General features: G+C 46.6%; 1 pseudogene; it reads right to left on the bottom strand.

Annotated features, from left to right (window-relative positions):
- Positions 1–4,999: 4,999 nt before the first annotated feature.
- LOC109940427 (atherin-like) lies at positions 5,000–15,850 on the bottom strand (annotated as a pseudogene).
- Positions 15,851–16,842: the final 992 nt, after the last annotated feature.

The raw sequence follows: 16,842 nt of genomic DNA, 5'->3' as shown, positions 1-16,842 counted from the left end.
CTTCAAAATTCATGCCATGTTTCTAAACGCTCTTGAACTGTGAAGTATACGATGAAACGCCTAACGACGAGTGATTTCAACAGCATGCGACGTAATTTCTTCTGACTTTATCCGCTCGTCATTTTCTTTCTTTCATGCTACGAGCATCTGACACAGACTGCGCTGTGCTGCCCTTTTAGCACAACAACAAGCCCACAACGGCTATAAAACAGCATCATGACGCCATTGCATTTCTTTTTTGTTTTTCCCGCTTGCCTTGTCCTCACCTGTCACCTGCCCCGAGAATCTCTGGCCTCATCAGAATTCAGAAGTCAAGAGACGACTCCGACCAAAAAGAAAAAAAAATGCATCCAGTTTACGTCGGAACTAAAACCAACACGGATGCTGGTATAGATCAATGGTGCATACATACAGTGCACGGTGGCAAGCAAGTAGACTGAGGTCTACGGAGACGTCTACATCCAGGCCGCCTCGACGTCCACGCCCCGGCGCAGTGCAGGTCTCGCCGTCAGCGCTACGGCATGTAATCCCATTTCTAATCTGGCTTGTGCTGCGAAGGGTCAACTGAACTGCCAGTTCGTCATCTCAGAGGCAAGCGAACCGAGCACGGTTTTCTCATGGCCTCTGCAGAACTCCAGTGGCCGTCAAGAAGGAAGAAACCGGCGCTGAATGAATTTTATGGAGGGGGCGTGCTGGATGGATAAGGTGCAGTACTAGCAGTTGGAATTTGAGGTGCACAAGGTGCGACTTCTTTTTTTTTCTCTCTCTCTCCCTTTGCACGCGCTAATAATTCAGTTGCTGATGCTTTTTGATGGGGTGGTGGTGGTTGGACTTTTGGACTCTCGATGATGTGTTTACAAAGACTAAAAAAGTACAGGTTAAGAGGGCTAGTGGCACCATAATATGGTGTGTTCTTTCCTTTGTCAATGGGGGAAAAAGAGAGTGTGATGTGGTAGGTTTTGTGATCTTGGGTGGGTGGGTGGGATGGTATGGTCTCCGGAAAGCGTTTACTTTGGACATTTTTCAGGTTGTTGTTTTGAGCAAATATGCGGATGTCAACTATAAGCTTGTCCGGCTGTCCTTCAACCGCATTCGAACTCCTGCACCTGCAATCCATAAAGACAAAATACTGTATAAGCCGTAACCACATCTAGATTAAAGCCATAGCAAACTACAGCAAACAAGCCGTAGAGCAAGAAAAAATCAGAGGAATCTTCATATCCTCTAGGTTGTTTAGGTTGTAGCCACTAGATCATATATATGGTGATCCAAAAACACTATTTTGTATTGCATAGGATGTGGGATAAGTAAGACCGCTAGAGGCAGCCTTATAAAGCTCGATGCTGACGCCTATAGTAGAGTAGAGTAGTTATCCGTTTGCAAATTAGTTTAATTTTTTATATGTTTTCTTTTTTTATCGAGCTGTATCATTGAGAGTCATCTTCCTACACACACCACCACCACCATCATCATTGTGTTGTGTCATGTTTCGAGAGGAGGGTATAATAAGGGGGTCGCAAGGTAGGGGAATGGATGTATGATGGTGGTATTTGGTTAACCTCAGTAGGATTTTTGTGATGGTGGGTATAGTGATAACCACATCACATCATCCCATATATTTATATAGGCTAAAATAGTAGTAGGCAGGAGGGGGTGATGCTTGAAGAACGCCTCAGACTCAGAGCATCTTGAACCGTCTGTTGAACACCAAAAGTAACGGACGGTCCGACCCAAAGGCTCGGATGGTATGTGCCCACGTGATCAGATTAAATCGGACGATTATCCTTATTTTATACGTGGTTATCCATCTAATCACGTAAGATTTGTTAGTTATCGCCTAGGAACAGGTCCAGACCTCCCCTATATATATGAAGGGGTACGGTCGATTGAGAACCCCCGAACACATTTCAATAAAATCAATTACTTTCTTTATCATTCCTGCCTTAGGAGTAGATGTAGCATAGTCTAGTTATAGCTTTCTGCATATTCACCTCCACCCCTATTCGACTCTACGTCGTCTAGATCCGTCTTGGGTGGCCTGCCGACCCCAAGACGATCCTAGGATGTTGCCCCTCCTGGGGGACAAGATCTGGTTGTCTACTCAAGGTCTCTTCCTCGAATTGATCTCTTAATTTGTAGTTGACTCTACATCGTCTGGGGACGCCCCGGGTGACCTATCGACTCGGAGCGCCCTAAGATCTCTCCCGAGGGGGCGAGATGTAGATTCCAGCGAGGAGGAAGACGACCCTGCGACATCGCGGACCGTCCGGTGCGACACAGGGAAGGCGCCACTCCTGTGCCTAGAAAGCAGACCGTCCAGCCCAGAGCTGCGGATGGTCCACGCCGCCACAGATGGCAACGCCAGGCGATACACCCCTAGTGATTAGCGCTGCCCAGATCGGCGCCAACAACGTCTTTCTAGATTTCACTCTATAAATTATCATTTGTAGAGTTATTTGCATAAAACTACTTGCTACATCTTTTTCAATCTCGAACAACATTTGTATATATATCTTGTTTGCATTCTAGAAAACCATTCACGTTTTCTATATTTGGCTATCGAGAACCCCGGAATAGAAGATAGCTATATTTAGATAGTCATTTAGATAAACTGTTGGAAGATGTTTTTTTACTAAAATATCTATTTAGAAAACATATCTGGTGCACATATTAAATCATCAACACTTATCTTAGATCTAACGTCTCTAATTGTTTGGTATATTTTGCTAAGGACACCCTCTGACGTAGTTGGGCGTAGTGGTGAAAGGTGTTATTTATAAATTACAATGATCAATCAGAGACGTTGCACTAAGCTTCTATATGCACCGGATATGTCATGTCGGAGGGGGCATTTAGAGTTGCTCTCACTCAGTCCAGAGATGGGCCGTGTTGTCCCTTGTCACCCTTTTGTATTTTGCGTTCCATTTCCATGCCCCCTCTGATATTTGTGGTGAGAAGAGAAGATGATGGGCATGTTTGGTTTGATGGCTAACTTGCCACACTTTGCCTAACTTTTGTGCCTAAGGTTAGTTCTTCAATTCGAACGACTAACCTTAGGCAAAGTGTGACACATTTAGCCACGAACCAAACAGCCCCGATATGTCATGTGTGTGGCCTGCTGCTAATAGGGCGATGATTGCCGTCTCATGTGCAGTGCAGCGGAGGCCCCACTGTCATTGAGAAGCAAGCAAGTAAACAACAAAGCCCAAGGGCCGAGGCCGCCTTGGCCCCCGCTCCTGCCTACCGACAAAAAGAGGCGGCCTCCTCCTCTTTTTACCGTTGCCACTGTACTCACTGGCAGCGCATTCAACCAGCTGCTGCCGAGAGCCCAAGACTGTAAACAAACCTGATGCATTCAGAGAGTGGAGGTGAATGCCATGCATGGAGGTGGAGGGAGAGACGAGACGAGACGAGACGAGGGAGATGCAAGTGCAAGTGCAAGTGCAAGCTAGAACTAGAGCTGCAGGAAACAGAATCCCGTTCCAATCCAAGCGTAACGTTGACCCGTTCCTTGTCCTTCGTCTGCAGCACAGCAGGCCCAACGGCCATATTTTGCGTACACGTACGGGGTGCCATGCATGTGCAGGAGAGAGAGAGAGAGAAGTGGAGAACTGTGCGTGATTACAACTAATTACTAGCCACTAATGACACACGCTCTCTCTGTCCCCTGAAAAAAAGCACAAAGCCGTCAGCAAGCAACGGATGGGTGTGCGTCGGCCGAGGGAAGAAGGGGAGTAGTTGACCTCCGCGCGCGCCGTCTCATCCTCACCTAACAGCTTGTTGCTAGGCTTTAGCATCATTCATGCTAATGAATTGGAGCCTGCAGGTCCACAGTTTTTTTTACAGTAGGCTGTAGTATAGGAACTGACAGACAGCCCTTGCTGGCTTCGTGCAGCCCTACTAATCGCCTCATCGACGTGCTTGTGTGGTGCTCAACCTAACCTAACCTATCTAACCTAACCAGACCAAGCAGCGCTGGAAGCATGTGTCTGCTGCGTTGTTATCTTGCTAGCTGATGCATGGTGGTGGTAGCTTGCCTTCCTCTTTCTGCTGCGAGGATAGTGAGCCTCCACCTGACACTGCACAAGGTTCTTGCCTGCTTCCCTCTTTAACCAACTGGTAGGAGCAAGCAGGAAGGAAGACATGGTATCTGGCTATCTGCACTGGGGTTAAGGCTAGCTATCTATCCGACCAGGTCCCCTATTTCAAATTTCATTTCCCAAACATTATTGTCATCTCTCTCTCTCTCTCTTTTCTCCCCTGGTTCTGAGGATTGGCCGCGCTCGCTCAGATTGCTTTACCATGCATGCACTTTGCACTGACCAGATCATCAAAGAACACGAGCGAGTGCGCCAGCTCCTTTTGAACGGCGAAAAAGAAAAAGAAAAGATGCAAACTTTTCAGTGCTGGATTTAGGGAAAACCCAGCAGAGAAAGTAGCATCACTAGTGACAATGTGAGATTCATCTTGTTCCTAACGACCTTGACCTATCTTTTTCTAATTTCCCGTTGGACCAAAGATTAGTAGTACGGCCGCAAGTCACTAGTAGCTAGCACCCCCCTCCTTTGTCTTCTTCTTTCTCTTCTCACTGAAATATGAGCGAAGAGAAGATTGATAGGGAATGTATAATGGGAAGTCACAAATATCTGATCATGGAGTTGCTTTATGCATACAGACTTTACATACATGAGTTAACCAATTCAAGCAATGTCATGCAATACTATTAAATAGTAATCTACTACATATATATATCTATATATTTAGGAATGGATTTTTATTTCATTAAGATAATGAAGTAAAGCATTCAACCAACTAAATCAGAACACAGAAAAACCAAAAAATTGTCATGCAAGACAATGTGCAAAGGAAAGATTATAGAGTTTTGCCATAAGATCTTTTCAACTTAAGACTGTATCCTATTGCTAAACTTCCACCCATTCCTTACGAAGATATATAGCAAACAAATCTCCATTTTCAGGCACATAGCCTTGATCCTCTGTTACTCCTCCTTTCCCCTAAATTGCTCCAAAATCTGAACCAATAGGTGCTTCTGTATATAACCTGCATAGGAGAAAAAAATGAAAGCATTCTTGAAGATATAATCATTTCTACAAAGCCATATGGACCATAAAACAGCAGCTCCACCCATCCACATTAGTTTTTTAACAATGGATTCAGCTTCCTTAGTCCAATGACCGAAATAGTGTGCAACATTTTGAGGAGCCCTAATTCCAGTGCAAATCTCAACTAATCTCCAAATGAATCTAGCAAAGGAACATTTGAAGAAGAGATGATCAATGCTCTCATTGCAGTTACAATAACAACATTTTAAACTACCCTTCCATTTTTTCTAGCTAGATTATCTTTGGTGAGTGTAACTCCTTGATGAATAAACCAAAGAAACACCTTGATTTTCAGGGGTACCTTTGTTTCCAAATTGATACCTTTTCAAGTACAACATCAAGATTACACAATCTATCATACATAGAACCCACATAAAACTTGCCATTTTTTGAAGAAAGCCAAAAAAGGAATCCCTGTTATTGGTAAGCTGTATAGGTTGTAATCTAGCACATAGATGTTACCATTCAGCCTCAATTCTTCCACTATTGCCCTCCTGAAATTTAAATTTGGTGGATCATAACTCACTACTTCAGCCATAGATGCCTGTTTTCTAAAGGTTATATTATATAGACTTGGATACTGAATTTTTAGAGCTCTTCCACCAAGCCAGATGTCACCCCAAAACCTAACTTGCTCCCCTTCTTGGAGATCATGACGACAAAACTTTAGAAACTGGTCTTTAACCCCCAAAAGTGCAGACCAAAACTAGGAATCACCCTTTTTACATTGTACTTGTGAAATTGTATTCCTAGTGAGATACTTTTTCCTAATCATATTCTGCCGCAGACTATCCTCATTGAAAAGCCTAAACAACAATTTACTAAGGAGACATGTATTATATAGTCTTAAGTCCTTTATTCCCAAACCACCCTGCTCAACTGATCTACACATAATATTCTATCTTGCTAGCCTATATTTTTTCTTTGTTGTTCGAAGAATCTTGATCTAAAGAAATGAATTCTTTTCAAGACCTCTTTAGGAATTTTAAAGAAGGAAACCATATAGACCACCAAATTGCTCAATACAGAATTTATTAGTGTCAACCTTCCTCAGCTCCATAGGTTAAGTATTTGGCTTTCCAAGAATTTAGTTTTCTTTCAAGTGCTTGTTGTTTAGTCTAGTATGATGCATAGGAATTCCCAGGTAACGAAATGGATATGCAAACTGCAAAGTGTGCAGCCTCAAATCCAGCTACCTCGACAAATAACTCTTGACTCTCTCCCCCGTGTCCTGGTTGCCCCCGCGTCGGGCGACTCGGACGCTCCCCATAATCCCTAGCAGCCGCCGCCCCTTCGTGGGCCTCTCCCTGTCGTACCGCTGCCTGAGCTGGCCGCCGGAAGGTCCGGCTGCTTGCGGGGAGGGCGGCGGCGGGGCATCTCCATTGAGAGCACCTAGAGGGGGGGTGAATAGGTGATCCTGTAAAGCTTAAACTTATAGCCACAAGAACTTAGTTAATCGTTAGCACAATAATTGCCAAGTGGCTAGAGAGAAGCCAAAACACAATAACCACAAGAAATTAATCACAGAGATGACACTGTGGTTATCCCGTGGTTCGGCCAAGTACAAAACTTGCCTACTCCACGTTGTGGCGTCCCAACGGACGAGAGTTGCACTCAACTCCTCTCAAGTGATCCAAAGATCAACTTGAATACCACGATGTTCTTCTTTACTTTGATCTTTTCCCGTTTGCGAGGAATCTCCACAACTTGGAGTCTCTCGCCCTTACAACTGAATTTCACAAAGAAGCACGGAGTAAGGGAGGGAAGCAACACACAAATCCACAGCAAAATGCGCACACACACGGCCAAGAAACGAGCTCAAAAGACTATCTCAAAGTTCACACTAGAACGGAGCTCGAATCACTGAGAATGACAAACGAATGCGCAAAGACTGAGTGTGGATGATCAAGAATGCTCTTAGGTTACTTGGATATCTTCTCCATGCGCCTAGGGGTCCCTTTTATAGCCCCAAGGCAGCTAGGAGCCGTTGAGAGCAAATCTGGAAGGCCATCTTTGCCTTCTGTCGTCGGGTGCACCGGACAGTCCGGTGCACATCGGACACTGTCCGGTGCCCGATTTCCTTCTTAAAATAGCACTGCCGACGTTGCAGATCTGGGAGCCGTTGGCGCACCGGACATGTCCGGTGCACACCGGACAGTCCGGTGCCCCCTTCCGACCGTTGGCCCGGCCACGTGTCTCGCGCAGATCGCGCGGCCGACCGTTGGCTCACCGGACAGTCCGGTGCACACCGGACAGTCCGGTGAATTTTAGTCGTACGCCGTCGGCGAATTCCCGAGAGCGGCCTCTTCAGGCTGAGTCAGTCTGGCGCACCGGACAGTCCGGTGCTCCAGACCGATCTGAGTCTTGGCTGTACACAGCCAAGCTTTTGCACCTCTCTTCTTTTCTTCTTCTTTCTGTTTCTAACACTTAGACAAGTATATTAGTACACAAAACTAATGTACTAAGGCTTAGAAACATACCTTTACTCGTGATTTGCACTTTGTTCATCCATGGGCATAAAATCACATTTAAGCACTTGTGTTTTCACTCAATCACCAAAATACTTAGAAATGGCCCAAAGGCACATTTCCCTTTCAATCTCCCCCTTTTTGGTGATTTATGCCAACACAACATAAAGCAACTAGAACAAGTGCAAAATCACTTCAAATAAAACTCAAATTCATTTTGATTCAATTTTGGCATATATGGATCATCCTTTGCCACCACTTGGTTTGTTTTTGCAAATCAAACTCAAATCTCTGTCTCTAAGTCAAACACACATGTTGAAGCATAAAGAAGGTCATTTCAAAAGAGATTGATCAAAGATTTCAAAAAACTCCCCCTTTTCCCCATAATCACTACTTCTCCCCACAAGAAGCCAACTTTTGACAACCAACTTTTGACAAAAGAGACAATGCAAGCGTTTTGACAAAACAAAAGGCTCTATTTTACTATTTTTAACATTTCTCAAGTGGTAGCTGATCCATTTATTGCTTTGGCCTTTATTTTCTCCCCCTTTGGCATCAAGCACCAAAACGGGATCAATCTTGGCCCTTTAACCCCATTGCCTCACCAAAATCTTTAATTAAGAGCAAATGGCAATAAGAGTTCATGAGATGAACTTGGAATAAGTTACCCTCTCATCGGAGTGCAGTGGAAGTCTTTCATGGTCCAAGTCCACCTTTTCCCTTTCAATTCTCCTTCGAGACTAAATCAAGCAAACTCAAGCATATGGTTAGTCTCAAAGGGTCAAGTTGTAACACATCTCCCCCTAAACATGTGCATCACTTTGCAACGGACTTGTGAGGTCCAGGGAGTGTTTGTACAACTTGAGCACCACAATAAGCAACAAAATGCAGAATGAACATGATCAAAGGCATAAACACATGTATGCTACAATTCAATCCAAGTTCCGCGAATCTAGGACATTTAGCTCACTACGCAGCCTGCAAAAGGTCTTCTCATCTAGAGGCTTGGTAAAGATATCTGCTAGCTGGTTCTCGGTGCTAACATGAAACACTTCGATATCTCCCTTTTGCTGGTGGTCTCTCAAAAAGTGATGCCGGATGTCTATGTGCTTTGTGCGGCTGTGCTCAACAGGATTTTCCGCCATGCGGATAGCACTCTCATTATCACATAGGAGTGGGACTTTGCTCAGATTGTAGCCAAAGTCCCTGAGGGTTTGCCTCATCCAAAGTAGTTGCGCGCAACACTGTCCTGCGGCAACATACTCGGCCTCAGCGGTGGATAGGGCAACGGAAGTTTGTTTCTTAGAGTTCCATGACACCAGGGACCTTCCTAAGAATTGGCACGTCCCCGATGTACTCTTCCTATCGACCTTACAACCAGCATAATCGGAGTCTGAATATCCAATCAAGTCAAAGGTAGACCCCTTTGGATACCAGAGCCCGAAGCAGGGCGTAGCAACTAAATATCTAAGGATTCGTTTCACTGCCACTAAGTGACACTCCTTAGGATCGGATTGAAATCTAGCACACATGCATACGCTAAGCATAATATCCGGTCTACTAGCACATAAGTAAAGTAATGACCCTATCATTGACCGGTATGCTTTTTGATCAACGGACTTACCTCCTTTGTTGAGGTCAGTGTGTCCGTCGGTCCCCATCGGAGTCTTTGCGGGCTTGGCGTCCTTCATCCCAAACCGCTTCAGCAGATCTTGCGTGTACTTTGTTTGAGATATGAAGGTGCCGTCCTTGAGTTGCTTCACTTGGAACCCAAGGAAGTAGTTCAACTCGCCCATCATTGACATCTCGAATTTGTGTGTCATCACCCTGCTAAACTCTTCACAAGACTTTTTATTAGTAGAACCAAATATTATGTCATCGACATAAATTTGGCATACAAACATATCACCATCACATGTCTTAGTGAAAAGAGTTGGATCGGCTTTCCCAACCTTGAAAGCATTAGCAATTAAGAAATCTCTAAGGCATTCATACCATGCTCTTGGGGCTTGCTTAAGTCCATAGAGCGCCTTAGAGAGCTTACACACGTGGTCGGGATACCGTTCATCCTCGAAGCCCGGGGGTTGCTCTACGTACACCTCCTCCTTGATTGGCCCGTTGAGGAAAGCGCTCTTCACATCCATTTGGAACAACCTGAAAGAATGGTGAGCGGCATATGCTAGCAAGATACGAATTGATTCTAGCCTAGCCACAGGAGCAAAAGTCTCCTCAAAATCCAAACCTGCGACTTGGGCATAACCTTTTGCCACAAGTCGAGCCTTGTTCCTCGTCACCACTCCGTGCTCGTCTTGTTTGTTGCGGAACACCCACTTGGTTCCCACAACATTTTGCTTAGGACGAGGCACCAGAGTCCAAACTTCATTCCTTTTGAAGTTGTTGAGCTCCTCTTGCATGGCCAACACCCAGTCCGGATCTAGCAAGGCATCCTCTACCTTGAAAGGCTCAATAGAAGAGACAAAAGAGTAATGTTCACAAAAATTAACTAATCGAGACCGAGTAGTTACTCCCTTGCTGATGTCACCCAGAATCTGGTCGACGGGATGATCCCTTTGAATCATCGCTCGAACTTGGGTTGGAGGTGCCGGTTCCGCTTCTTCCTCCATCACATGATCATCTTGTGCTCCCCCTTGATCACACGCCTCCTGTTGATGAACCTGTTCATCGTCTTGAGTTGGGGGATGCACCATAGTTGAGGAAGAAGGTTGATCTCGTTCAACTTGTTCCTGTGGCCGAACTTCTCCAATTGCCATGGTTCGTATAGCGGCCGTCGGAACATCTTCTTCATCTACATCATCACAATCAACAACTTGCTCTCTTGGAGAGCCATTAGTCTCATCAAATACAACGTCGCTAGAGACTTCAACCAAACCTGATGATTTGTTGAAGACTCTATACGCCTTTGTATTTGAGTCATAACCTAACAAAAACCCTTCTACAGCTTTGGGAGCAAACTTAGAATTTCTACCCTTCTTCACTAGAATGTAGCACTTGCTCCCAAATACACGAAAGTAAGATACATTGGGTTTGTTACCGGTTAGTAGCTCATACGACGTCTTCTTGAGGAGGCGATGAAGCTAGACCCTGTTGATGGCGTGGCAAGCTGTGTTCACGGCTTCCGTCCAAAAGCACTCAGGGGTCTTGAACTCGCCTAGCATCGTCCTCGCCATATCGATGAGCGTCCTGTTCTTCCTCTCTACCACACCATTTTGCTGTGGTGTGTAGGGAGCGGAGAACTCGTGCTTGATCCCTTCCTCTTCAAGGAACTCCTCTACTTGAAGGTTCTTGAATTCGGTCCCGTTGTCGCTCCTTATCTTCTTCACCTTGAGCTCAAACTCGTTTTGAGCTCTCCTTAGGAAGCGTTTGAGGGTTCCTTGGGTCTCAGACTTATCCTGCAAAAAGAATACCCAAGTGAAGCGGGAAAAGTCATCAATAATAACTAGACCATACTTACTTCCTCCTATGCTCAGATAGGCGACGGGTCCGAAGAGGTCCATATGCAGCAGCTCCAGTGGTCTTGAGGTGGTCATCACATTCTTGCTGTGATGTGCTCCTCCCACTTGTTTACCTGCTTGACAAGCTGCACAAGGTCTATCTTTTTCGAATTGAACGTTAGTCAAACCTATCACGTGTTCTCCCTTTAGAAGCTTGTGAAGGTTCTTCATCCCCACATGTGCTAAGCGGCGATGCCACAGCCAGCCCATGCTAGTCTTAGCTATTAAGCATGCATCTAGACCGGTCTCTTCTTTTGCAAAATCAACTAAATAAAGTTTGTCGTCTAATACACCCTTAAAAGCTAGTGAACCATCACTTCTTTTAAAGACAGACACATCTACATTTGTAAATAGACAGTTATATCCCATATTGCATAATTGACTTACAGATAGTAAATTATATCCCAGAGACTCAACTAAAAACACATTAGAAATTGAGTGCTCATTTGAGATTGCAATTGTACCTAACCCTTTTACCTTGCCTTGATTCCCATCACCGAATATAATTGAATCTTGGGAATCTTTATTCTTGACGTAGGAGGTGAACATCTTCTTCTCCCCCGTCATATGGTTTGTGCATCCGCTGTCGATAATCCAGCTTGAACCCCCGGATGCATAAACCTGCAAGGCAAATTTAGGCTTGGGACTTAGGTACCCAACTCATGTTGGGTCCTACAAGGTTAGTGCAAATATCCTTAGGGACCCAAATGCAAGTTTTGTCTCCCTTGCATTTTGCCCCTAACTTCCTAGCAACTATTTTCTTATCCTTTCTACAAATAGCAAAGGAAGCATTTAAAGCACAATAAATTGTAGAAGGTTCATTCACTACTTTCCTAGGAGCATGAATAATGTTCTTTCTAGACACATGATGAATAGCATTTCTCCTAGACATATTTCTATCATGCATATAGGAAGAACTAGAAACAAACATGGCATGGGAGTTAAAATCATTATAAGCATTATAACTCCTATAAGTATTTCTAGTTTGTCTCTTATCATGATACATAAATGCATGATTTCTTTTAGTACTACTTGCCATCGGGGCCTTCCCTTTCTCCTTGGCGAAGATGGGAGCCTTATGGCTTGTTAAGTTCTTGGCTTCTCTCTTGAAGCCAAGTCCATCCTTAATTGAGGGGTGTCTACCAATCGTGTAGGCATCCCTTGCAAATTTTAGCTTCTCAAAATAACTTTTGCTAGTTTCAAGTTGGGCATTAAGACTTGCTACCTCTTCATTTAATTTAGAAATGCAAGCTAGGTGTTCACTAAAAGCATCAATGTTAATATCTTTACACCTAGTGCACGTTACAACATTTTCTACACAAGAGGTAGATTTACTAGCAATCTCTAGCTTAGCATTCAAATCATCATTAATGCTCCTTAATTTAGAAATTGTCTCATGGCATGAAGATAATTCACAAGAAAGCATTTCATTTCTTTTAACTTCTAGAGCATGAGATTTTTGTGCTTCTACAAATTTATCATGCTCTTCATACAATAAATCCTCTTGTTTCTCTAAGAGTCTATCCTTCTCATTCAAGGCATCGATTAATTCATTGATTTTATCAAGTTTATTTCTATCTAATCCCTTGAACAAGCTAGAGTAATCTATTTCCTCATCGCTAGACTCATCATCACTAGAAGAAGCATAAGTGGTGTCTCGAGTACTCACCTTCTTCTCCCTTGCCATAAGGCAAGTGTGACGCTCGTTGGGGAAGAGGGTTGATTTGTTGAAGGCGGTGGCGGCAAGTCCTTCATTGTCGGAGTCGGAGGAGGAGCAATCCGAATCCCACTCCTTTCCGATATGCGCCTCGCCCTTGGCCTTCTTATAATGCTTCTTCTTCTCCCTTTTGTTTCCTTGGTCCTGATCACTATCATTGTCGGGACAGTTAGCAATAAAATGACCAAGCTTACCGCATTTGAAGCATGAGCGCTTCCCCTTTGTCTTGGTCTTGCTTGGCTGCCCCTTGTGACCCTTTAGCACCGTCTTGAAGCGTTTGATGATGAGAGCCATCTCTTCATCATTTAGTCCGGCCGCCTCAATTTGTGCCACCTTGCTAGGTAGCGCCTCCTTGCTTCTTGTTGCTTTGAGAGCAAGAGGTTGCGGCTCGTTGATCGGTCCATTCAAGGCGTCGTCCACGTATCTTGCTTCCTTAATCATCATTCGCCCGCTGACAAATTTTCCTAGGACTTCTTCGGGCGACATTTTGGTGTACCTGGGATTCTCACGAATATTATTCACCAAATGAGGGTCAAGAATGGTAAAGGACCTTAGTAATAGTCGGACGACGTCATGGTCCGTCCATCGCGTGCTTCCATAGCTACTTATTTTGTTGATAAGGGTCTTGAGCCGGTTGTATGTTTGGGTTGGCTCCTCGCCCCTTATCATCGTAAACCTTCCAAGCTCGCCCTCCACCAACTCCATTTTAGTGAGCATGGTGATGTCGTTCCCCTCGTGAGAAATCTTGAGGGTGTCCCATATCTGCTTGGCATTGTCCAAGCCACTCACCTTATTGTACTCGTCCCTGCACAAGGAAGCTAGCAACACAGTAGTAGCTTGTGCATTTTTATGAATCTGTTCATTAATAAACATAGGGCTATCCGAGCTATCAAATTTCATTCCATTCTCTACAATCTCCCATATGCTTGGATGGAGAGAGAATAAATGACTACGCATTTTGTGACTCCAAAATCCGTAGTCCTCCCCATCAAAGTGTGGAGGTTTGCCAAGAGGAATGGAAAGCAAATGCGAATTCGAACTATGTGGAATACGAGAATAATCAAATGAAAAGTTCGAATTGACCGTCTTCCTGTAGTCGTTGTCGTCGTCCTTTTGGGAAGAAGAGGATTCGTCACTGTCGTAGTAGACGATCTCCTTGATGTGCCTTGTCTTCTTCTTCTTCCCATCTTTGCGCTTGTGGCTTGAGCCCAAGTCGGTAGACTTGTCATTCTTCGGCTCGTTGAAGATAGACTCCTTCTCGTTGTTGTCGACCACCATCCCCTTTCCTTTAGGATCCATCTCTTCGGGCGGTTAGTCCCTTGTGAAGAGAATGGCTCCGATACCAATTGAGAGCACCTAGAGGGGGGGGTGAATAGGTGATCCTGTAAAGCTTAAACTTATAGCCACAAGAACTTAGTTAATCGTTAGCACAATAATTGCCAAGTGGCTAGAGAGAAGCCAAAACACAATAACCACAAGAAATTAATCACAGAGATGACACGGTGGTTATCTCGTGGTTCGGCCAAGTACAAAACTTGCCTACTCCACGTTGTGGCGTCCCAACGGACGAGAGTTGCACTCAACTCCTCTCAAGTGATCCAAAGATCAACTTGAATACCACGGTGTTCTTCTTTACTTTGATCTTTTCCCGTTTGCGAGGAATCTCCATAACTTGGAGTCTCTCGCCCTTACAACTGAATTTCACAAAGAAGCACGGAGTAAGGGAGGGAAGCAACACACAAATCCACAGCAAAATGCGCACACACACGGCCAAGAAACGAGCTCAAAAGACTATCTCAAAGTTCACACTAGAACGGAGCTCGAATCACTGAGAATGACAAACGAATGCGCAAAGACTGAGTGTGGATGATCAAGAATGCTCTTAGGTTACTTGGATATCTTCTCCATGCGCCTAGGGGTCCCTTTTATAGCCCCAAGGCAGCTAGGAGCCGTTGAGAGCAAATCTGGAAGGCCATCTTTGCCTTCTGTCGTCGGGTGCACCGGACAGTCCGGTGCACATCGGATACTGTCTGGTGCCCGATTTCCTTCTTAAAATAGCACTGCCGACGTTGCAGATCTGGGAGCCGTTGGCGCACCGGACATGTCCGGTGCACACCGGACAGTCCGGTGCCCCCTTCCGACCGTTGGCCCGGCCACGTGTCTCGCGCAGATCGCGCGGCCGACCGTTGGCCCGGCCGACCGTTGGCTCACCGGACAGTCCGGTGAATTTTAGCCGTACGCCGTCGGCGAATTCCCGAGAGCGGCCTCTTCAGGCTGAGTCAGTCTGGCGCACCGGACAGTCCGGTGCTCCAGACCGAACTGAGTCTTGGCTGTACACAGCCAAGCTTTTGCACCTCTCTTCTTTTCTTCTTCTTTCTGTTTCTAACACTTAGACAAGTATATTAGTACACAAAACTAATGTACTAAGGCTTAGAAACATACCTTTACTCGTGATTTGCACTTTGTTCATCCATGGGCATAAAATCACATTTAAGCACTTGTGTTTTCACTCAATCACCAAAATACTTAGAAATGGCCCAAAGGCACATTTCCCTTTCATGCATCTCCCTCCGGCGGATCTGGGCGGGCGCGGCCGCCAAGGTCGCCATGAGTTGCTCGTCGACGTGGTCGGCCCCGGCTTAGCCCCCTCGCGACTCGGGCGGCTGCCAACTCCCCTCCCTCCCCATCTCTTTGCCTTGCTGCCACCGGAGCTAGCTGGCGGGTTGCTCGCACGGCTAGCGGTGAAGGCGTCGGGCGGGTGCTTGCTGCCTTGTCGCGCGTCCAGCCCACGGTGGCGGTGTCCGCCCACTCAGGCAACGGGCCTGTGGCTGGGTGCGCTTCCGCGAGGCTGGCCCGGTGGTGGCGTCTGCGCGCCGCGATGGCAATCGCTGCTACTCGGGGGTTGGAGGTGTGCCTGGGCTGTGTGCTCGCGTACCTGATGCGCGTAGGGCTGGATCTGGCGCCCCCAGGGGGAGCGGCGTCGGCGCGCGGAGGGTTGGATCTGGCGCGCGAGGTTGGCGGCCTCTGCATGCCATCCGTCGGAGGCGCCGATAGGCTGGTCCCGGACTAGCGCATGAGCCAGGGTGGAGGTCGGGTCCCGGGCTAGCGCATGAGCCGAGGTGGAGGTCGGCGTTGGTGCGCCGGCAGGCCTGCGCAGTCGGCCGGAATTGCGGTGGCGGGACCTCCTCTCGTCTGGGGCAGCATCGGCTAGTGGATCGGGCTAGCGCAGGGTGGTCGTGGCGGCGGCAGGCCCAAAATCTTCATCATTTGTGTGGTACATCGGGGTACCGGCGACGGCGGAGACAGCTTGCTGTGTCTTGAGGTTTCGGCCAGACGTTGTGTTGGGGGCTCTTGGGCAAAAGTCTCGGCGACGGTGACGCCCAAGGGCGTCGCTTCCCCTGTTGAGGGCGTCGCATCCCCAGCTCTATCTTCCTTGGGTGAAAGCCCGGTCCATCGCGGACAGGTGACGGTGGCGTCACAGTGACGTCACTCCCTTCCTGAAGGCGTCGCTTCTGAAGTTCGTCTCGGCCAGGACTTTGCCTTCGGCTGTTGCTTCGCTTCTCGGTGTCTGGTACGCGAGTGGAGGTGGGGGTTTTGCAACGTGAAGTCGGAGCTGCTACGTCAGAGGATGTGGCTCGGCAACGATAACACGAGGCGGACCTCCCTTCTTCGTGGTCCAGAATGTTTCGAAGGTCGGGCAAAAACCGGAGGTAGGGTGGAGGGTCAAGATTGGAAGTCGGAGCTGCTCTGTGCCTGAGCCCGGCAACGATGACTTGTTGACACCTTTCGCTTCGGGCTGTCTGTCTGCTTTTTGTTTGGTTCGCCTGTTGGCTGCTTTGGGAAGTCGGAGTTGTTGGATGATCTGCATCCTTGCTTGATATCGATGACCTTTAGCAGTTTTGTGTGCTCTCGTGTGGGGTTGCCGCTGCCTGTGTTGTTTGGGCACTCTGTGTCGGCGGTGAGTGTGGTGTCGTGTTGATGTCCCAATCCAACCGACGAGTTGAGTTGTATGGTGTTGGCGT

Source organism: Zea mays, chromosome 6 (assembly GCF_902167145.1).
Source record: "Zea mays cultivar B73 chromosome 6, Zm-B73-REFERENCE-NAM-5.0, whole genome shotgun sequence".
Taxonomy (NCBI): Eukaryota; Viridiplantae; Streptophyta; class Magnoliopsida; order Poales; family Poaceae; genus Zea; species Zea mays.
Note: the sequence above shows the minus strand (reverse complement) of the source record. Positions and strands in the feature narration are given on the sequence as shown.